We start from the raw sequence: 23062 nt of genomic DNA on the forward strand, positions 1-23062 counted from the left end.
GTATATAAATTTCTTTCTGCTTTAGCAATTCCTATGGTTTTATTTTTCTTCTTTATTCTGCAAATATCTTCTTCAAATTCAACTGTAACTCCTTTCTTTGTAATTTTTCGTACGGATATCAATCCTCCTTCTAGGTCAGGAACGTACAGAACATCTACGAGTCTCATTTCTATTTCGTTATCTTCGTCGTCTGTACAGTATAAGTATCCTTCTCCGATACCTTCGGACTTCATCTGAGTACCATTATCAGTTGTTATTTGCTCAGTTTTGCTTCTATCTAATTTGGGGAAAAAGTTTATCTTATCGGTCATGTGACAAGTAGCACTTGAGTCAACTGACCAGTTTGAGTATTGAAATTTTCTTTCTCTTGTGACTTCTTCTGACTGGCAGTTGTTGAAATCTTTGATAAATTTCTCTACATGCGCTCGAATGTGTTCCCGTAAAACGGAATGTCCTCTAAATGCCGTTTTGATTCTGTTCTTTATTATGTAGTCTATAGGAGTATCCAGCCTGTAAGTAATAATTTTGTGATCACTGAGTGACGGCAGGTCACTCACTGTCCAATCTTGTATGTACGGAGTTGTATTGGGAGTTGATATTGTCAGATCTGGCCACCCTCGAGCTCTAGATGTTTCAAAGGTAGGCGGTGAGTCCTGAGCGTTGATGACAATGAAATGCTTACTGTCTAAGAATTCTAGTACCGCAATTCCCTTTCGGTTCTCCGAGTCAGCACCCCATAGTTGACTGGTGGCGTTAAAGTCTCCTACTATGATACAGTGTGATGCCCCAGTTAGAAGGTTAGAATTAAGTTCTTCTAATAGAGAGGTAATATCTTCGCTCGGGGGTAGATACACAGCAATAATATCAATGCTGCAATTACTAGTGTCTAGTCTGATGGTGACTGTATGCTCTGTGATTTTCATTAGGAGAGGGAAGAGAGGGCCACTGTAAATAATCGCAGCTAGCTGATTCTTTGAGAGAAACGTTCTGCTGTGTGTTGGAACACTGGGAATCGCTCCGTTGTAAACGTATGGCTCTTGGAAGATTCCGACATTGGCAGCAGTATGTGTCATTACTTGCAGCGTATTTATGGTTGCTGCATAGCACTTATGCAAGTTACACTGTAAAAATGTCATCTTGGTTTAGTTCTTAGCAGTGGTCTTTCTCAGGCTCTCGAAATGGGCTCCATACACTGGGCAGGAACTTGAAGTAGCTGGGTGATCTGTGCTGAAAGAGGTCCGATTTTCAGAATTACTACTGCAGCAATTAGTGCAACTCACTTTTTCCGAGCTACACTCCTGCGTCAGATGGCTGTTACCACACTTGGCGCAAACTGGAGCGTTTTTACATTTCCTGCTATAGTGACCGAACTCCTGCCAGTTGTAACAGCGTATGATCCTAATGTACGGACGGAGAGGACAAGACTCAAAGCCCACTAAAAGACGGCCTAGCTTAACTAGGTGTTCTGCTGACTTAGGGTCTATGTCTATCACTCAGTTTTTCCTTCCGCTTTACCCGGAACGGCTTGCTCGTATTTGAAAAGCACTGGGATTGAAATTGGGCAGTTGGTCTACAAGTGCTGCTGTTAGATCTTCTTTTCCTAAATTCTCAGGTTCTCCAAAAATAATTACACTTTCCCTTCTTGGCTTGGGCTCCCGAAATTCGTGTCTGGCCTGTCCTCGATTGCCTGTTTCAGGCGTAGCAGGTCAGCTTTTTCTTGACACCGGATGAGAAGCTCTCTGGACCTTATGGGCCGAATCTGCACTAAAGTGATCCCTAGCTGGGAGGGTTTCAAATCTGCCGAAAGTTGAGCTTTAATCCCTTCGGGTGTCCGTGTGGAGTTCTTTTACCTTAATAATAGAACATGGTCCGATAGAACTGGAGATCGTGAACGTGGTGAAGGTTTTCGCTTCTTTCGTGTCACCTCAGTGAAGAGATATTCTTTTGTGGACTGTTCTTCTGGGGCTGAGGATTCCACTGCTTGATAAGACTCGGAATGTTGAGGATTCTCGTGAGGTGGCTGTAAACTGTGTGCGAGTTGCTGTTGTTGCAGAGCCAAGACTTGTCCCTGTAACTGGGCGAGATAAACCTCTTGTTCCGTTAACGTTATGCGAATGGTGTTCACAAAAGATGCAAATTGCTTTCTTTCAGAAGCGTTTAGTCTGCGAGATTCCTTTGCTTGTAAGATGAATAACTGGAGTTGGTTACAGATGTGGTTAATTGCTTCCAACCTGGAGTTAGGTGTCGGTGTGCTAGCGGCACCTTTAACAGAAGGGGGAGAATGTTGAATATTATGCTCCGTGCCGGCTGGTGGAGTATCCGAAGGCATAGTAAGTAAGAGAACACAATGAAGATTGCAAGAAACAATTGCAAGATTGTTTCAGAGCATAAAAACGAATGAGGAGATGAATGATGGATACACATGCACCTGCAATATTCCAGGAATACTGAGTTTACACGATAGCACTGTAAGGAAAGGTAGCGGAACACAATGCACACACTTCACAACGCTAAACTTGAATGAGGAGATGCACGATCAGATCGCATGTATTTGGGCTAGAGTACTAAGCATGTACCGTAGCAATAATAGATTAGATAGTTGCGAGAACACAATGCGTGCACTTTCACGGCACTAAAAGTGGATGAAGTGAAGTATAATGAAACCTCATAAGCTAATTGTCTTTCTTGTATATTGAGTATGGGCTGTAGCGACAACTGAAGTCCTAGTGCTTTGCTGTAACTGCAGATACAAAAAAATCTCTTGTAAGCCTGAATATTCCGTTCACCGTGAAGCAAAATGTGGGAGCAAAATTCATATGACCTTTTATCTCTGCGTATAGACGCTGTTTTGAACGACAGATATTGTCCACAATTGCAAGATTGTTCGAACCCATTGTTTTACTATGGCCAATCATAAGTAAAGCCAAAATATTCCTCCAACAGTTGTGGTTGTTAAAGCTGAATTGGGATGAACCACTACCAAAAAATAAGCTGGTGAATGGAAGAAGTTCTCTACTGAATTGAAGTTATAAGTAAAATAGAAATTGAAAGGTTTATTCTTATTGAAGAAGTAGACCATGTGGAACTTCATGGATTTGTAGATGCCTATGAGGTAGCATACGGAGCAGCCATATGTTGCAAGTGCCGTTCTAGAGATGAAGAAGTGAAGACAAGGCTAGTGACTAGTAAATTTAGAGTCTCGCCTATTAAATGAGTTGCTATTCCGAGACTGGAGCTTCGTGCGGCAGTCCTATTTGCAAAGTTAATTGTTAGAGTAATATCTGGATTAGAGATTCCTGTGAACAAAGTGTATCTGTGGAGTGATTCCATGATCGTGCTTTCTTGGATACAAAAGGAGCCTTATCAATTGAACACTTTTGTTGCAAATTGAGTGGCAACAATTCAAGAGTTGACTAATGGTCATCAGTGGCGTCATGTGTCATCAAAGGAGAATCCGAGTGATCTTATATCCCGAGGTTTGGATCCAAGTAAACTTCTACAAAATGATATGTGGTGGAAAGGCCCTCTGTTCCTCAGAATCTACGAGTATCCAAATAAAGAGATTCTGGTGGAAGTCATTGTGAAGGATTTTCTAGACGAACTTAAAAACATTAGTGACGCTAATATTTTTCTTAATGTGAAAGCTAACCCTTTTATTGAAGATTTCTTAAATTTAAGTGATAGTTACAGCAAAATTATTCCTGTTTTAAGTTTTATTTTTTGGTTTGTAAACAACTGCAAAGGGAAGGACAAGGTTTCAGGTCCTCTTCAGAGCTCAGAATTAAAATTATCAGAACTTAAACTGATTAAGCTAATTCAAGATAGCGAATTTTAAAAAGAACTCTCAAGCCTTGAAAGGGAGGGTAAGGTACTTCCAGATAGGAAGGTAAGAAGTATTTTTGAATTTTTAGATCAATATGGAATTTTACGAATTGGAAGCAGATTAACTAATTGTAAGTTGAATTTTGATAGAAAGTTTCCAATAATATTGGCCCTTGAACGGCCGCAACATTTGCAGAAAAATAGTACATGAGTGTGTCGTATGCTTCAAAGCAAAACCAATGCCCTGTCAACAACTTATGGGTCAACTTCCTCAAGAAAGTGTCAGCCCGAAGTTTCCATTCAATTGTGTTGAAGTTGATTTTTTTTTGTCCTTATTTTATAAAATACGCACATCAGAGAAAATGTCGCCTTAACAAGCTGTATGTGTGCATTTTTGTTTCTTTTGTTACCAAAGCTTGCCATCTTGAGTTGGTAACAGACCTGTCTAGTCAAGCATTTATTGCAACATTAAAGCGTTTTTTCAGCAGGAAAGGCAAGTGTGCACACATATTTTTAGATAATGGAACAAATTTCGTTGGTAGTAGCCCAGAATTAAAGAAATTGAATAAGCTAGTCAGCAAACCAGATGACGAATTAGGTAATTATTTATCGAGTGAGAGTATTGATTGGTATTTCATTCCCCCAAGAGCCCCCAATCATGGAGGTCTTTGGGAGGTAGGTGTCAAATCTGTTAAGTTTCATTTAAAACGCGTAGTAGGTAATTTGAAAATAACATATGAGGAGTTTCTTACAGTAATTGCTTAAATTGAAGGTATCTTAAATTCTAGGCCTTTGCATCTTTTATCATCTGAACCAGCGGACTTTGATATCTGGACTCAAGGCCATTTCCTGATAGGGAGACCTATCACTGCTATTGTAGAACCTAATATTTTAAACGTTAATGATAATAGATTAAAGAGCTGGCAAAAATTGACTAAAATAGTGCAAACAATATGGAAGTACTTGAAAAATATCTATTTGAGTGCAGTGCAAAGAAGAACTAAATGGTTCTTTGAAAAAGACAATGTCAAGGTTAGAATTATGGTAATTTTAAAGACTAATAACGTTCCTGTATGTAACTGGCCTCTTAACAGAATAATAGAGATATTTTTAGGTAAAGACAATACGGTTAGAGTAGTTTCAATGAAAACAAATGCGGTATTTTTAAGAGATCAATTAATAAAGTTTGTGTTTCACCTGTGCCAAATTAAACAAAATGTATGTTTGTAATTAATTATTGTATTTTCTTATGATAGTAGTTTGATGTTATTATGTTAATGTTTACAATTATTTACCTGTATTTTATATTGTGACTCTGTGTAAAATTTTTATTGTCAGATTTACAATTTTGAATGATTACATCATGTCAAGGCGGATGATATGTTGTGCCTGCGCGCGCATCTCATTACTAGTGTCTGCGCATGCGCCTTGAGCTTTTAGAGTTTTGTTATGTGAGATTGTGAGCTAAGAGCGTTGGAGAGAAGTCGTGGCTTCGAGTGGCCATGAACGGTGTAAATTAATGAAAATAAAGTGATATAATTACAGTCCAGTGTTCCCGATTCATTTACAGTGTATTGCCTGTTCAGTACAGTCTATTTCCTGCTTTACCAAAAACACAAAGTTTATATGCCTGCTTTGTCAGGTAAAATTACGAAAAATCTGAAAAACACAATTCTTTACTATTTATATATATGCATCACCATGAAGCATTGTGGTGGATGGTCTTTGGGCGTTTAACCGCATTTTCTATTGTTGAGTCGTAGTTTATGAGACTTTGCAATGCATTGTAAGGAGAGTTACGTAAACTTTCCAAAACGTTGAGCGAGATGATAAGAATTTGTTCATGAATTGATTTGATTCGCAGATCATTCTGAATTTGTGAGATTCTCACTTACCAAGGTGCATTCAATGGCACGGAGAATCTTGCTTTGGAGGACATCTAATATGGCTCTTTCGGTTTTACTAAGAGTCGCCCATGCAGGAACGGCGCATAAAGACGATCGGACGAATTAATATGAGATAGATAGTCCGTTTGAAATTTATGTTAAGTTTTGACTTTCTTCCAGTGATGCAGTAAAGTGCCATAAAGGCTGCTTTAGCTTTATTTAGGATTTCTTTAATATGATACTTGAACGAAAATGTTTTATCTACAGTAACACCCAAATATTTATATGAATCTGCAGTGGGTATGATATCATTTCCGAATTTTACATCTGTTTTCACATTTTCAGCTTTTCAATATCCGCGGAATAACACGGCACAGCATTTGTTTGAATTGAGCTTAATTTTCCAGTCTTCACACCATAAACGACTGTGTCGCCTTTAAATTGTAAATGCCTTAAATTTATGTCAATTTGTGAGTTAAAAGATTCTGTTAGAATAACCGTGACTTCTGCATATTTAATAGCTTGTCTTCAAGTGAAATTAGGAAATCATTAAATAAAGATCTTGAAGAGACTTGGCGCCAAGACCAAGCCTTGAGGGACGCTCCTATAAATAATTTTCTTTGATGAGACGGAATCACCGCGCCGAAATTAAAACATTCTTCTTTTTAGGTAGGATATCATTAAATGAATGAAGCTGGTGGGAATTAGAAAATTACTAAGATTGTGAATGAGTCCTGCGTGCCACACTCGATCGAAAGCCTTTTCAAAATCGAGGAATCACGCAGCAACTGTTCTCGTTTTTCTTGGAAATTATATGCAATGTACTCCATTAAATTTAGTATATTATGAGTAGTACTGTGGCCGTTCCTGAAGCCAATTGGGTGCAGTCGATCAAATCGAGACGTTCTACGTGATCAGTAAGACGTTTTTTGAGAATTCTTTCGAAGGCTTTCCCTGATGCAGGCAGAAGACTTATTTGGTCTGTAACTTGTAATATTTTTGAGACCTTTGCCTAGCTTCAGAAGCGTTATGATAATGGAGTGCTTCGACTGTTGGGGGAAGTAGCAAAGCCGGATACAAGCATTACAGATGTTAGTCAATATAACTATGCAGCGTCTTATTAGAGCTTTGATTGATTCAATATTTATATTATCAAATCCCTTGGTTTTACGAGCTTTACTTTTGATGATCTATCTAATTTCTCTAGGAAGTGTTGGGGAAATGAAATTTGTTGGAGATCTCTTTTTAATTGGTAAAATTGAATTTTGAATATCCTTTTTATGATATGAGTTATCTGATGGGTAGGCCTTGAAACCATTTACAAGTTTACCATTTACAAGTTATTAAAAGTTACCATTTTCAAGTTTACAAGTACTGATGGTGAGTTCATTAGCCATAACATCAGCGATTTCGCTTTCAGATTGGCGTATTTCACCCATGTGACAGATTGGAGTTAAACTATTACTCCACTGGCTACGGAGAGAGCGCGTTATTTTCCATACAGTATGGGGTTGAATTTCTAAGTTTTCAAGTAGAAAATCCCATTTTTCAGAGCGGTAGTTTTGTATTTTCGTAGAGATTTTTCTAAGTAATTCAGATTTATTTTAACTAAGGGATTAAGGGTGATTTGCCACTGTTTCCTGGTCCTATTCCTTTCTTTTACTAGCTCCTTTATTCTTGTAGACAGGGCAAGGTGATTTGAAGGATTACTTGTGCATGAGGAATTTTAAATCGCATTCTGCGTTCTGTAGGTGAGAAGGTAGACTTGGTTTTCAATGTCACCGCAGTGATTGAAGTTGTAATTACAAGGAGTATTTCTTAGTTGTTCTGTATAATTTGCCCAGTTAACGTAAATGATTTTCTTCTTGGGGATGGATGGATACCGTAAAAAAATCAAAATTAAAGAAAAAATGATCTGAAGATAAATCCTCATGAACTTCTAAGAGAGGAGTAGTATTAGTGCTTTTAATTGGTACAATGTTGAAAATGTCACTTTGCTCGTTCAAATGAATACGGGTTGGTCTGTTTGGAACCACTAATCTCACTTAACTATTGATGAGATAATTGCTGAGAAATCCTGCCATTATCATTGTCATGGCGTGCATTCCAAGACTGGTGCTTTGAATTTAAGTCCGCAGCAATTAGTAGAAGTAAGCAAATTTAAATCCTGAGTGGGAAGAAATTAGGTGGAAGATTAACTGAAAAAATAGACTTTGTAGCAGGAAGATGAAAGATGGAGTGTTTTATATGACTCTTAAGAAGAATGGCGGTCCCTCCGCCTCTATTATGAGTCCTGCTCTTTCTTATAACTGAGTACCCATGAAATTTAAGCTTATCGCAATGTCTTAAGTAGGTTTCATTTAAAAGCATAACATCATTTTGATGATTGTTTAAGTTGTTTCCTACCTTATGGATTTGTCTCCTAATGCCGTTAGCATTAGAGAATGACACATTTAAAAAGCTGTTGGTAGTTGCAACTATATTTTTAAGTCCCTGCTGGGTGTTAATATTCATAATTGAGACTGGAAAAATAATCAAAGGTTTCCATTCCCAACTTCTATTTTTTGCATTATGCTTTTAGATAGTTTAAATTTAATAAAGAATTGTTTAGATTTCTGTAACTGTGTTTTTAACCAATCAAAAAATAAGGATTCTTTAGGTTGGGTTTCATTTGGCTTTTTCGATGCAGAGTTGATTTTAGGAACTTCTGTTTTAGATCCAGGTAGCAACGGAAATTCATTTTCATTTAAGATAGAATTTTAGGATTTTCAGGTTTTGATTTCTTGTGATTGGTTTATTCTTTTTAATATTATCAGCGTGTTGAGAACAATCTTTATACGACGAAGCGTGCGGGCCTCTGCAAAGCGCACAGACTACAGACTTTTCTTCCTTTTTTTTTTTTTTTTTTTTTTTGCTTCCATAAGTAAGATTCATGTCCTCCTGCACATTTCTGACGTCTTTCCTTGCAATGACACTAATCTCATGTGTGATCATATCATTGGCATTTGTGAGACTGCACAGAACCTGGCCGCGTTTTGTAAGTTGCGACGAAAACGTCCAAGCCTCTTAGGGATTTAATTTGATAAATTATCTTTCCTTCGGGGGTATCATTTGTTTTCAGCCAGAAATATAGGGGGTAGGGTAACATTTCCATCTTTGTAACTGTTTATTTGTCTCTATTTTATCTAAATAATGGAAAACCCATATCCAAAATGTTCCTTTTAATAATTTCAATATTTATGTTTCGCGGCAAGTTTTTTGATAACCGCTTTTATAGGTTTTTTCGAATTTAAGAGACATTTGTGGAAGAGATCTCCCCTTTCTTTTAAAATTTTTGTGATCTCTCTGTAGTCGTTAATTTCGAAAACTTTTATGTTTAAGATATCTATTTTAAGATTTCTTCGTACTTTCTTAACTCCATGTTTTCCAATTTCTTCTTTTAAAGTTTCCCAGTTTGAATTAAAATCTACGAAGACAGTAAGTGGTTATGTGTCCTGATGTTTTTTGGATTGTGCAAAAATCAGTATCATTATCATTATTAGTGGGATCCTGGTCCATTTGACCATCCATATTCATGTTTTCAAATTTATTCTTCTGAGCAGGGACTTCCTATTCTGCATTAGATCGTGTACTTTTATGTGTGATTCTTGGAATAGGATTATCCTCCGAATCAGTTTGTAGTTTCGTTTTACGCGTTTTAGTGCTTGAATTCATTGAGAGTTGAGATTGCGAAATGTTATTCATACTTAAATTTTTTATTTGCGCATTAGCCATTTGTGAGTCTAAATTCAAAATTCCTTTTTCAAGCGCTTGAATACGTTCGATTATTTTGCTATTCTTATCTACAATCGCGCGTTAAATGTGATAACCACACTGCACGCATTTACCACCCACCTTCCTTCTGCGCGTACCTAATCACCCATCTCACGCTAGTCATCACACTCAGCCAATTTAGATGGCTGGTGTTACTTAAATATGTCAAAGCCACGAGGTCTATTTGTCTAATAGGAGGGATGCCTTCGCGAAGGACTTTCTAAGGGAAACTGAGTAGTATCCATGTTTCACATGGGGAAAAATCTTAAAAACCATCCCATTTTGGTCCCCAAAAAACATATTGTTGGGTCTCTTCATTTTTCCAGGAAACTTATCTCTCATTTGGAAAATAAATGTGGCTGGATTTGAATTCAAATCTGATGGAAATGTTGCTACAGTCGACTCTTGGTATAAGTGTCGTTAAAACTACCTGCACGAAAGGCCCGGAATTAATGAGACTATATTAAATTAGTTTCTGCTAAACCGGTTGTTCATTATAATATATCCTTTTTCTTCATGAAGTAAGAGGTTTAAAAGTGATCGTACCGAAGAAAATTTCATTACCATTGAACAAAAAACAAAAAATCAAAAAAAAAATGAAAGAAAGAAACTTTTGGTATCAGTCAAAGAACTTAGATATGTTTCCTAAAATTATATGCATTAAAACCAGAATTAAATAAATATGCAATAGAAAAATTAAGAAAACTGATCAGATATCCTGACAACAAAAAACAAAATCCTATAAAGTAGAAGACTATGAATGGAAAATATAGGAATTTTAAATAGAAAGGAAAGAGATTTTGTTTTAATTTTCTTTAGTATTAAATCATTATCATGAGATCTGTGTACATATCTAACCAAGCTTTAAAAAAAGAGCTTGTGTGTGTCAACAACAACAACTTGAGACACTAGTAATCTTTACCCAAACTTAATTTATTCTTTTTCGAAATTTACGAGGAAATTTCGCATGTGGCAATACTACAAAATCATTTCTTAAAACTGAGAATACTAGTAAACTACAGTGAAGACCTTAACATCTCGTATCTTCATTTTCTCAGCCCGTATCACAGCTCAAGGAATTCAGGACTTCTTCTCACAATAAGCATGGACACCACTTTGTCAACAGTTTTCACTAATGATTTGAAACCACTTGTCTGGTAAGGAATAAGAACAAAAGTATATGCCGTTTCTTGTTTAGCTGTTGAATTTGTTTTCAAATTAACCCTTAAATGCCTGTAGTTGCCATCTCGCAACATACTCATATTTAGTCATGTAAATCAAATCAAAACACAAATGTTAGCTTACTGCATAGTGTATCCAATTGTATACATACTGTTTATGTATAATAGCTTTGAAAGTTTTAGTGTGGTGGTACCTCCAACGGTATAACGGTCATTATTGGGAGTTGATGTGTAGAATGTGGATATCATTTGTGTTTACGAATTTTTGATTTTGCGTTTGTTGTTATTTTGATGTACTCAAAGTTTTAAAATTGTTTGAACAAGTTCATAATGTATGTATTATTACATAACATTGTTATTACACATTTGCCTGTCATATGTTTTTTGTAAAAATTACTATTTTTTTTCAAAAATTGGAATAAAACATAGTATAGAGTTTTTTAGTATTTTTCCTACTTTATGTGATATCAATTCTTATGTATTTTTGACTTCAAAAATAAAAAAATAAAAATAAAAATTCATGCATTTAAGGGTTAAATTTTGATATATGTTATGCAGTAGAGCTTCTTGCCCCCGTATATTCGAGGACACTCTGTCTCTGTATCATATACATATTTTTAGAAGGCATTTAACTTTTTAAAGTTTAAGCATGTAAATTTAGTTCACCGGAACGCCTAAAGGATCCCTGAAGCTTTAGACCTCTTATGTGGCGGCATATATTGCACACTCTTATTTACGCTGTTGATGTATGGTTCATTTAATCTTCCATCTGGAGATAATTTAACACGTTAGCGTATTGCTAAAAAGTATAAGTAAAGGAAAAGCTAAAAGATAATTCAACAGTTCTACTGACTGAGGAAACATCTTACGTGAAAGACAGATACACTGCTGTCCACCCAAATTGCAACACAGAGAAAGACAAGAGATATCGCAACAAAATTTATTTAGTAGATAACATGTTGACCAAGTATCAAATGATCAAATTTATAGACTTCTGTGAAGTGTGGTTCCTTTTAAAATCAGTAGCCAGAGTAGGCGCCAATGTTGGATATCACCGCTGCCATACGCCTCGGCATTGATTCAAAGAGACTTTGGATGTGTTCTTGGTGTATAGCAGACCAAGCAGCTTCCACACGTTGCCAAAGTCGATCTGGTGTGGCAGCCCGGGATGTAATCTACGTCAATCATTCAGCAACCATGGACCACATGTTTTCTATCGGCGAAAGATCCGGAGAACGAGCCGACCAGGGAAGCAATTCAATCTGGTGATTGACGGAGAACACTTGGACAATGCGTGCCACGTGTGGTCTCGTATTATCCTGTTGAAATATGGCTGTGGGCAAGCCCTGAAGGTAAGGAAGGACAAGTGGCTCCAACACGTCGGAGATGTAGCGCTGGCTGTTTAAAATATCGGCAATGCGTACCAGAGGATTGCGAGAGTGATATCCAATACCGCCCCATACCATAATACGCGGTGCAGGACCAGTTGTGGCGGTGCATAACGCAGCTGTTCAGCATCCTCTCTCCAAGGTGTCTCCAGACTCGAATCCGACCATCGTGGTGTTGAAGACAGAAGTGTGACACCGTCAGTAAAGACAATTTCCTTCCATTCTGCCGTCCACATCCTTCTTTCATCGCACCATTGGCGGCGGAGACGTCTGTGGTTCTGTGTCAAGGGTAGACGAAGAAATGGACGTCTTGCGGACAGACCACTCTGTTGTAAACAGTGTCGAATGGTACGCGCAGACACTGGATGATGCGTTACAGACTGAATGTGCTGTGCTATGGTTAGTGATGTGACTGAGCGACCCGTCACTGCCATGCGCACAATGTTCCTGTCATCACGTGAAGTGGTTCACTAAGGTGAATGGGATCAAACACGTCGGTCCGCCGTACCCTCCTGCATCCAACGGTCACATATCCGCATTACAATTGTTTGGTTTCGTCCAACACGACTACCGATTTCCCTGAAAGTAATCCACACTCTCGGTAGGCCACTATTCTTCCTCTCTCGAACTCGGATACTTGATCAAACAATGATCGCTGTTTACTACGAGGCATAATTGGTCTTTTTTTTTTTTTTTTTTTTTTTTTGAAAAAAACCACAAGAAAAACACAATTGCCGAACTTGAAATCGTCGAAAGCCTTAAATTTTAAAGCGCTTTGAAGCTTTTTAAATTTAAAGCGCTTTGAAGTGGCGCCACAGGCGCGCCTGATGTGCGTCTGCGCTTAAATTCTAATCATTTGCATATCTCACCTCCGCTAATGCATGTTGTAAATTTCATGTTATTTGCATGCTTCCTTCAGAGTGTTGCTTTTACGGTGGCGAGCAGTGTATATATTCGCAATACTGTAGAAATTATAGTTTCAGAAACATAGCAGTCATATACACTCATGCCCATAAATTAACGATAATGCAAAATCAGGCAAAGGAAGAAAGAGTTAGAAGAATTTGACTTATTTGTAAAGCTTATTTATTAAACAAAAGGTAAAGAGCAAAAAATGATGCTATATGTTTGATATTATTAAAAAAATTAGCGATTTTTTCTGGCTGGAGCAAAATACAAAAAGAACCTATTTACAAAAAAACCATATTACATGGTTGGTATGATTGTTAATACATTGTATGTATCCCAGACGATGCAATACAGCCCGTACAACGCCTAGGCATGCTGAGTATCGAATTGTCGATCTGATTTGGGGGGGGGGTATTACACCACTCAAAAAGCAATGCTCTCCGAAGTTCCGGTAGACATGTAGGAGGAGGTTGACGAGCTGCAACTTGTCGGCCAAGCATGTCTCACACATGCTCTACTGGATTCAAGTCCGGTGAGAATGTTGACCAGTCCATACGGGTGATATCCTCTGATTGAAGGCATTCGCTTACGATGTTTGCACGGTGAGGACGGGCGTTGTCATCCATAAACACAAATTGTGCGCCCCGAAACAAACGTACATGTTGTTCCAGAACGACGTGCCGATAGACTTGGCTTGTCATGGTTCTAATTTGAAAATGCAGGTCAGTTCTGGAACCCAGAATAATTCCACCCCAAACGAGCACTCCTGCACCACTGTAACAGTGTCGTTCAATGATGTTTTCTTGTTGGTAACGGGTACCTGGAGCTCTCCATATGAAAGTCCGGCGAGAATCAGACTGCAAGCTAAACCTGGACTCGTCGGAAAACATCACACAAGCTCACTTTTGCGGTGTCCACAATGCATGCTCTCTACTCCAGGCTAACCGCAGGCGACAGTGAGTTGCAGTAAGTGGAACGCATCTGACAGGTCTACGAGCATATAGACCAATCTGCCCTAAGCGTCTGTTCACGGTCTGCCTTGAAATTGTCGAACCAGTGGCTGAAGAGAGCTCACGAGACAAGTCTGAGGCTGTGCTCCGACTGTTTCTTTTGGCAGTAACTGCCAAATACCGGTCCTCATTCCGCGTTGTAACTCTGGGGCGACCTGTGCTGTAACGTCTACTCACATTACCATCATCTTGGAATCGTTGCCAAAGCCTGGAGATGACACTCTGGGCAATTCCAAGTTCGTCTGATACTTCCAGTTGGGTACGCCCACATTCCAGACGGCCGATAATTCTACCACGTAAAAAATCATCCAAATGCGTCCTTTGTGTCATAACTATTCGGTTATTGCACTGAAATGCTTATAAAGCGCCTGCGAACAATTTTACTTCTTTGCCTGTATTCCTTATATATCACTCTCTTACACTCTCGTCATTGTGACGTACCATCGGTGTCATCTGGTTACTTCCTGAAATTTGCATATGATTCTTGAAGATGTGTGTAGTGATTTTACAGGTGATATATTTATTTTAGAGTTCGATTTCCGCGTGACTCCGAATTATCCTTAATTTATGGACATGAGTGCATTTTGTTAAATGGAAATTTTTTAGATGCTGTTAATTCTTCTATACATACTATTCATAAAAGGATTCAAATAATTAAATATCGCTGTAGCCAAACAACAACAACTTTTTGCACTAGAATACTGTGATAAGTATTACATAAGGTACTGAAAAGGAAAGATACCTCAACTTGGCAGCAAAATTGCATCCTGCACTTGTTGTAACCATGACTATACTAGATATCTTCTATAACGTTCCGAAACCAGAATTCCATCTTCAGAGAAAATCTTGAATAGAAACTATTGTTCATTTCAGCAATTGGAGTATATTGTTGATTTCCTTAAAGAATATGAAGATGAGAACTCGAGTATCAATTTTTTATATGAATATTTTGAAAATGAAACTATCTCATAAAATACGGGTTCAAATGCCTTTCGCTTCTAAATTCTGTCTCAAAATTAAAAAGCAGATTCAGAATTTAGATGGATCAAGCTATACATTTGTTCATATCTTATGGAATCAGTCAGATAATTTAATGTCTTCTCTTGACAGCTAAAATGGTGGTTATTTTGAGGTAAGAGAATATGTAATTTGACAAACGGGAAAAGTGAAGTCGATCAGAAGAACAAAATATCGTTGATGACTGTAACAGAAAGGAGTACACACGCTATTCAGAGCAACAAATTTAGCCTATAGTAACCAGATTAATTTTTCCATCTGTAGCCGAAAAACTCCTACATCAGCTTTCAAGCCAAACTGAATATTAGAAAGCTTATCATTTTAAATGCATCCCTTGACAAGCTCACTTATGAAAAAAAAGATTTTCCTGAACAACTTCTTAAAGTAATCTGTCAGGACGCTCAGACTGATATCATACAGATTTTTAAAGCAACAATGTTGACATAAAATCATCGCAAGATTGTTATCATACAGATTTTTAAAGTAAGAATGGTGACTAAATTCATCCCTTCTGTTTTATAGTTCATAGCCTTTTGTTAAAGTGACAGTGTGCTTGTTGAGAAATATTTTGTTATCTACAATATCGTAATTATGGATAGCCACGAAAGAGTCAAGAAAGAAAATACTGATGCTACAAAGATGCTACCTCTCTTCAATAACTTATTTTTTATATTATTGCAGTAGTTTATTTTATGTAAATTAAAAAAGAGTGATTTTTATTTCTTGTTTTTATTCCATAATTTTTATTTACTTATTTATTTTATTCTATTGTTATTTATTTTGCCAATAAATGAGAAATTTTCAATTTTTACTTTATTTTTGAAAAATTTCTATTTCTTCAATGCGAAAAATTGCGTACAAAAATGTATTTATAATATTGCATTGACTATAATATCAAATTTTTATTTTATTATCATTCAACTAATCAGGAGAGCTGAGCATATATATATTTTACTTCATAGAGCATAAATAAATAGGTTCGTAAGCTAGTAAAAAGATTCGAGAGCATTTATAAACATTAAAATGAGGTAAAGTATTAATATTTCCATATTACCCATAATAAATGGGCGGATATTTTTTCTGCGTTAAGTAATTTTCTAATGATTTACTGGATAACCCTAATATAAATATCTGAAATCACACATATAAATGTGCATAAACAAACCTTGATGCCGTAATTAATTATTTAATTTTTACTTTATGCTTAGTCTTTAGGCTGCTATTTTGATCCTTCAGCTTATAATAAATCATGAGCTGAGCCTAGGAAGTGACCACAGGTTCTCATACTTTCAGCACATGAAGATGACATGTAAAACATTCATGGTCAATCAATTTCTACTGAGCTATTTTCCAGGATTCCAGCCTTTTCTGATCACACGTTGCATTATACTGTTACAAGGTTTTACCTATTTCACAGACAGTAAACTTGATATAAAAGGAAACACAGTCCATCTCTCACTCCCCCAGATTCTTTGAAATGTAGATACGTATTTACTGGTCGGAAGAATAAATCTCATTCAGATTGCAAAGCAATTCTTTTATTGTCCTCTTATCAATGTATCCAGCAACATAAGCTACTAAATTTTGCGAAAATACATCACATAATGTGCTTGCAACCAAAACACTAATGTCAATATTATTTATTTTAGTACCATCTGTTTGGTTTAGAAGGTCATCAGTTTCCATATAATGCTGCCTAGTTAACAGAACTGCAGATAAGCCGCCTTCCATAGCCTTCGATCTGAGTTCTAATCACGAAGAAGGCGTGGATGTTTGTACGTGTATAATGTCTTTGTGGTCTGAGGACATTTAAAATACTGTCGATCAAAAACTCGGTAGAGAGGCTGGTGGCAGGGAAAGAGAGGTGGAAGTCCCTCGGATCCGTCTCACAGGATTCGAGAGAAAATTGAATAAACACACAGGAAACTGAAACGATGCTTCCCCTTTCTCGAGGATTTAATTCTGTCACTTCCTGCGATGAATCATGGACAACGTTCCCTATGATGAGATGGCTAAATGAATTAAGGGTCTGACGATTCCCAACAAAGGATTAATTAACATAGTTGGCCCTTTATGTTTTTATAACTCTTTTATACTACACGGTATTGTTTTCTGTATCATTGTATGAAACAGCTATTGGTGTCAACATGTAATAATGATACTATATTCAAAACAATTTTGACAGTTCTTCTGTAACTAAAACATACGGTTTAAAACTAGAAGAATGTGAGAAGAAAGAAAATAATCAAAAACTATTTTCCATTTTTTACAAAGCCCACGCACCATAAATACAACATCACGAGTTGCGCACAGGGGATTTACAGTTGGTTTAGTGTAGAAACCAGTCTTCATATTCAAAGATACAATCATTTTGCTTGTCGTAAGAAATGCTTTGCTTTATAATGGCATCATCAGAAGGCATGACACTGTTAAATAGCGGAAAATTCACCATTGTTACGAAGCTATTACGGGTTTTACTTTTAAAATTTAAAGTGCCAAACAAAAACTAATCTTAAAGTCAAAATAAATCAATTTCATATATCACAAGAATTATTGAGGTATGATCGTGTAGTTTTCATTTGTACCTTTGAGCGTTGTGTATCCGCACCCGGGAGCTGCCGCCGGAAATGGCTTTGTTAATATTCAGGTTCCCTTTTAATTATCATTAAAAAAACTCCTAATTCATGGTAGAAACAAAAATTTTCTAACCAACATAGCCTACCATTCAATTAACACAAATCACACAATAAACATTTAAAGTGCATGCTTATTTATTAATTATATTCCAATCAAATGACATTACATATTATTTTTAGGTTAAATCCCAAATCAAATAACATTACATATTAATTTTAGGTTAAATCCTCCGGAGGTTATAAAGAAAGTTAAACACATAAATTTAGGGAGGGTATTTAAGATTGCATATTTTCTTCTTGATTAATATAGACCTAGGTATTAGTTACATTCCTATATGCATTTCCTTAATACTTGTATATTTTAGAAATTCCTACGAACATCATTTTTACTAAGTCCCTATTTCATGGAACATAAAATTCTCAAAAAAACTGTAAGAGCAACAGGTTCTTGTAATCGTTAGAATAAAAGAATGGAAACAACTTCTAAAGGTGAAAAAGGAACTAAAAAAAACTTAGCTGAAAAGTCCAGGAATGGTCCGGCGTACATATCTCTAATGCCTCCCACCTAGGCTAGGTTTCCAATGACAAATGGCAAGGGCCAGTTAGCTTCAAAGTTTTCTCTCCCTTTTAAGGTTCATCGTTCAGTAGTCACGAGACAAGGCGCTCTAGTTGACATCGCTTCTTCTATCATCTCCTTGGCTTCAATTATCAGGAAAATTCTTGGAGATAATTGAAATACACCATCGTAGCGATTCAGGGGCTGGGGTTAAGTAATAATCCTTTTTCGTAGACGTAGCAAGGAAAATGCGCATTCCTTAGAGTTCAGTAATAGGCTAGCAGATTACAAACAATGAAGACGCTCACTAAGAATCTTCTCGAGCGTTACCAAAAATCCAAAGTAAGTACGAATAACATCAGTCATCCGAGCAGCGTGTGTGCAAGATAGTCGGTCTTCACCCAGAAGTCTTTTGCAAGCAACAGAGACCTCATTCCAAGAGCAATTCAGCAAAACCGCGCGAGAGAGAAGCAAAAAGTGGCGAACCCTCAAATTTCACCCTAAAAATCCTGACAAGCACTGTTTTCCAGATTTGGCAAAACTCGCCCCACAACAGTTTCCAAAGTTCCAATCCTTTTATTCCAAAGCCCGTCAAGTCACTACTGACAACGCCACCTAGACTACAAAGCCAGAAAGCTCCACTTATGAGTCATCCCAGTTAGGCTATCGAAATTACGGTAGCGCAACGACCATATAGTTTCGGAAAGAACTTGCAATCTGTTTTTTTACTTTTGACGTTTTATTAATATATTTATAATTACTTTCTTCCTTTAAAGCACTTGCAATCTTGATTTTTAAATTTAAATCGAATTTTCTTTAAAATAATCAGTTAAAGTTACATTTTCAGCACAGCAAATGTTAAACTATTTTTTTTTCTGAAAGGTGTTATAATTATTATCAAAATTATACTATATATTTTTCTCATACATAAACTATAGTTTCCCCTTATTTAAAATATTTTAAATAATGTCAGACTTAGAACTTTTATTTTGATAACACAATCTAATTTAAAAGCATTTTTAAAGAAAAAATCCATTTCACTGAACCAGCAACTAATTTTTTATTATTATTCACAAAAACAGAAATACAAACTACTACTCAGAATCACAAAACTAATAGAAGGATGAATGTTGATTTTTCCCGTTAAATCCTATGTGATATATCTGACTTCGAATCTAAAATTTCTGAAGAACACAAAGCCTTGTCTAAAACTTAAAGGTTTATTTAACTGGAACTTCAAAATGATGAAAAACTTAACATCATAAACGAAAACTTAACATTTTAGTTGGAAACATTCAAAATGCTTTAAAGTGTTAGCTATTCCGGCACGGTGAAGAACACTTTCTTTAAAAGGACAAAATCCATCTAGCCCTTTCGGCATACATCGCCATTTTAGTTTCGCTGGATTCAGACTTCAGCTCCTACGTGTTTGGGACTTAAACGGCCGGACTGGAACTGGAACAGGACCGGATCAGGACTGGAATCGGAACAAGACGGGGACCGTAACAGGACGGGAACCGGAACAAGACGGGAGCCGGAACAGGACGGGAACCGGAACAGGACGGGAGCCGGAACAGGACGGAAGCCGGAACAGAACGGGAACCGGAACAGGACGGGAACCGGAACAATCATCCCCTGGCTTCTCCCCCGGGCAGGTCTACTCTGGCTCGAATTGAAAATGAACTGCGCCGCTACCAAGGAAAACACCTCCTTTTATTGACGGCGGTTGCCGTTACTACAGGCGATTATGCAAAATATTTAACATCCTTCCACCTAAGGAAAAAAAAAGTGAACTTTCACAACAAAGTAAAACAATGCTAAAGAGCCTTAATATGCCAGTCTGTCTGGCGGAGTTACAGTTCTACAGATCGTGTTACAGGTCTCACAGATTTATCATCTACGCTTAGTTTAAGTTCAGACAAAGAATCTTGGTTTTTCATTCTGCAGCTTCACGGATACATCATTTTGCGTTACCTCTAAAGGATACAGAGTTCGAACTGCTCTAAGCAAAATTCCATTTCGGGTCTTTACTCTTGCAAGCCGATTTATTCCATCAGGTTCTGGAAGTAGTCTATGACACGACTAAGTTGCCAAAAAAGTCTTTTGTCACTACTACCGATCAAAACAATATCATCCAATTTAATAGTAACTTTCCTTTCAGCTCTTTTATGCGAAACCTTGAGAATTCCCAAATATTCTTTACGAAATCCATTTTTAAATTCTTCTCGTATAGTTTGAATATACTGAAATCTTTTTTGTAAATTACTTGATTTAATACCGTATTTTATATCCCGCAAACTACTAGTTCTAATTTCTTTTAAAAAGTCGGCAGGAGTTAAAGCTTTAAATTCAGGATCGGAAGGAATTACTGTCAACGGTCGGTCATTAAGAATCGCTTCACAGTCACACAGTATTGTGTACATTTCTTCATAATTTAAACAAGCATGTTTAAGAACTTTTTAAGGACTTGCTTCATCATTCCGATAAGACGTTCCCACCAACCACCCCACCATGGAGCACCAGGGGGAATAAACTTCCATGTTATTCTCTCATTGGCTGACTGCCGATTAATTTGTTCAAAATCTATTAATTTGAATGCATTTGAAGCTCCTACAAAATTTTTTCCATTATCACTGTACACAGTTGTGGGTTTACCTCTTCGCGACACGACCCGATGAAAAGCCTGAAGAAACACTTCTGTAGATAGAGAAGTCAGCAACTCCAAATGGACCGCTCTATAAACGGAGCATGTAAAAACACAAATCCATGCCTTTTCTTTGTTTCTCAACAATAAAGGACCACAAAGGTCTATACCCGTTACTTGAAATACTGTTGAATCATTTACTCGCTCTATTGGCAGTGGGGCTGATACGTGGTCAACAGGTACAGCAGAATATCTCTTGCAATGCATTTACTCTAAACAGAACGCACAGTTCTTCTGCCAGATAACAACCAAAACCTTTCCCTTAAGGTATTCAGTATATATTGTACACCTGCATGTCCTTTCTTTTTATGTTCTTCCATAATTAAATTTCTAACTAACGGATGTTCTCCTGGTAATATTATAGGTGTTCTAAACTCTAACGTGTCATCTCTTCGAAACGCACCTGTTTTAATTCTTAAAATTCCCGCATCATAAAATGGACTAAGAGTTCGTAAGCGTGCGTCTTCTATATCCTGAAACGATTCCGATTGAATCAAGCGAATAACAAGCTTTTCTGCAAAATCAATTTCATCAACAGTGAGTTCACCTTTCCTTTTTTTCTTATTTCTGCAATTATAGAAAAATCGTTGAATCCAACCAACAACTCTAACTGTTTTTCGATAGCTAGAAAATCGCTCACTCAAACTAAACCTTTCAGTAGACACTAGAGATGAAATCACTGCCTTTTTTTTTCTCGCTGGCTATTTCCGCTTCATCAGTTATGAATTCGGCACTCGGCCAATTTTCTTGGGATTTTAAAAGCCAGCTCGGACCCTCCCACCATTTTGACCGGGAGAGTTGGCGAACTGAACACCCTCTACTTGGAATATCTGCAGGATTAAGGTGACCAGGTCCAATCCTCCACACGTGTCAAAAGCCTTATTTCCTGTACTCTATTTTCTACAAATGTCTCCCATGGTTCTTCCCTTTTTATCCATGCAAGGACAGTAGTTGAATCTGTTCAGAAAAATGTACTTCTGACCTCAAAGTCTTTTAGAACGTCTGCAGCAAGACGAGATGCAATAGTTGCTGCTAACAATTCTAATCTTACAATAGTCGTTTCCTTTTTACCACAAGGGGAAACTCTAGACCTAGCCTGAAGCAACTGAACTTTAACTGATTCAGTTTCTTCTACACGAATGAAAACTACTGCCGCATACGTTGTTTGACTGGCTTCACAGAAAATATGTATTGAACACTGTTTTGGCTGATATCGTATCCACCTTGGAATTTTAATGTTTTTCAAAAGAAAAATGTTTTTTACCCATTTCAAAAATTTACTTTTAATTTCAGTGTTAACTTCTTCGTCCCATTTTACTTTTGTTTCCCATGTACGCTGTAATAACATCTTGGGTAATATAAGTACTGGACATGTTATACCGATGGGATCAAATACTTTATGGGCTATTGCCAAAATACTTCTTTTCGTGACTTTCTCGAAACAAAGATTTTGCAAATTAGCAACATTTATTTGAAGAGTATCACCTTGTCTTTCCCATAACAAACCTAATACATTCGAAACAGTTTCTGTGTCTAAACTACAGTCGGTATATTCCCAACCTCGTAATTCAAATTTTCGTTCTGCCATAACATCTGAAGATACTTTCATGAAACGCTGTAATTCACCTTCACTTCCGACACTTGTTACACAGTTATCAACATAGAAACTATTCATTAATTTAACAATAATGTCGGAAGGATATTTTACATCTGCATCATTTTTCTATAAAATTGAATTTAAGTGATATTGAATAACAGCTCCAAGTAAAAATGGACTACTGGTTACACCAAATACGACTCGACAATGACGAAAATGCTTCAAGCCATCTTCACCCTTTATCCAAAGAAATCGGAAGAAATTTCTGTCACTAGAATTCAGACCAATTTGTAGAAAGGCCTTACGAATATCAGAAATCATTCCTATTTTTTCTTGGCAAAATCTATTTAAGATTGTAGGAATAAATATAATAAGGTTTAATCCTTTTTCAAGACAATCGTTGAGACTCGGAGAACCCTTTGCTTTAGACGAAGCGTCAAATACTGGCCGTAACTTCGTAGTACTATGTTCCTTAACAACATGTCTATGTGGCAAATAATGATGGGGTAAATCTAATTCATTTACAGGTACTTCCTCTATTAT

General features: G+C 36.9%; 1 protein-coding gene across 1 annotated transcript in view; it reads left to right on the forward strand.

The window, feature by feature from the left end:
- The window catches only part of LOC118199700 (CUGBP Elav-like family member 2), an 807763-nt gene extending 802397 nt beyond the window's left edge, over nucleotides 1-5366 (forward strand). The window contains exon 17 of the mRNA XM_085807858.1: nucleotides 5161-5366. The gene's annotated coding sequence lies outside the window, so the exon portion shown is untranslated. The remainder of the gene's footprint in view (nucleotides 1-5160) is intronic.
- The last annotated feature ends 17696 nt before the right edge of the window (nucleotides 5367-23062 follow it).

This window comes from Stegodyphus dumicola, chromosome X1 (assembly GCF_044657685.1).
Source record: "Stegodyphus dumicola isolate Sdum_Otavi_A_Nest chromosome X1, ASM4465768v1".
Taxonomy (NCBI): Eukaryota; Metazoa; Arthropoda; class Arachnida; order Araneae; family Eresidae; genus Stegodyphus; species Stegodyphus dumicola.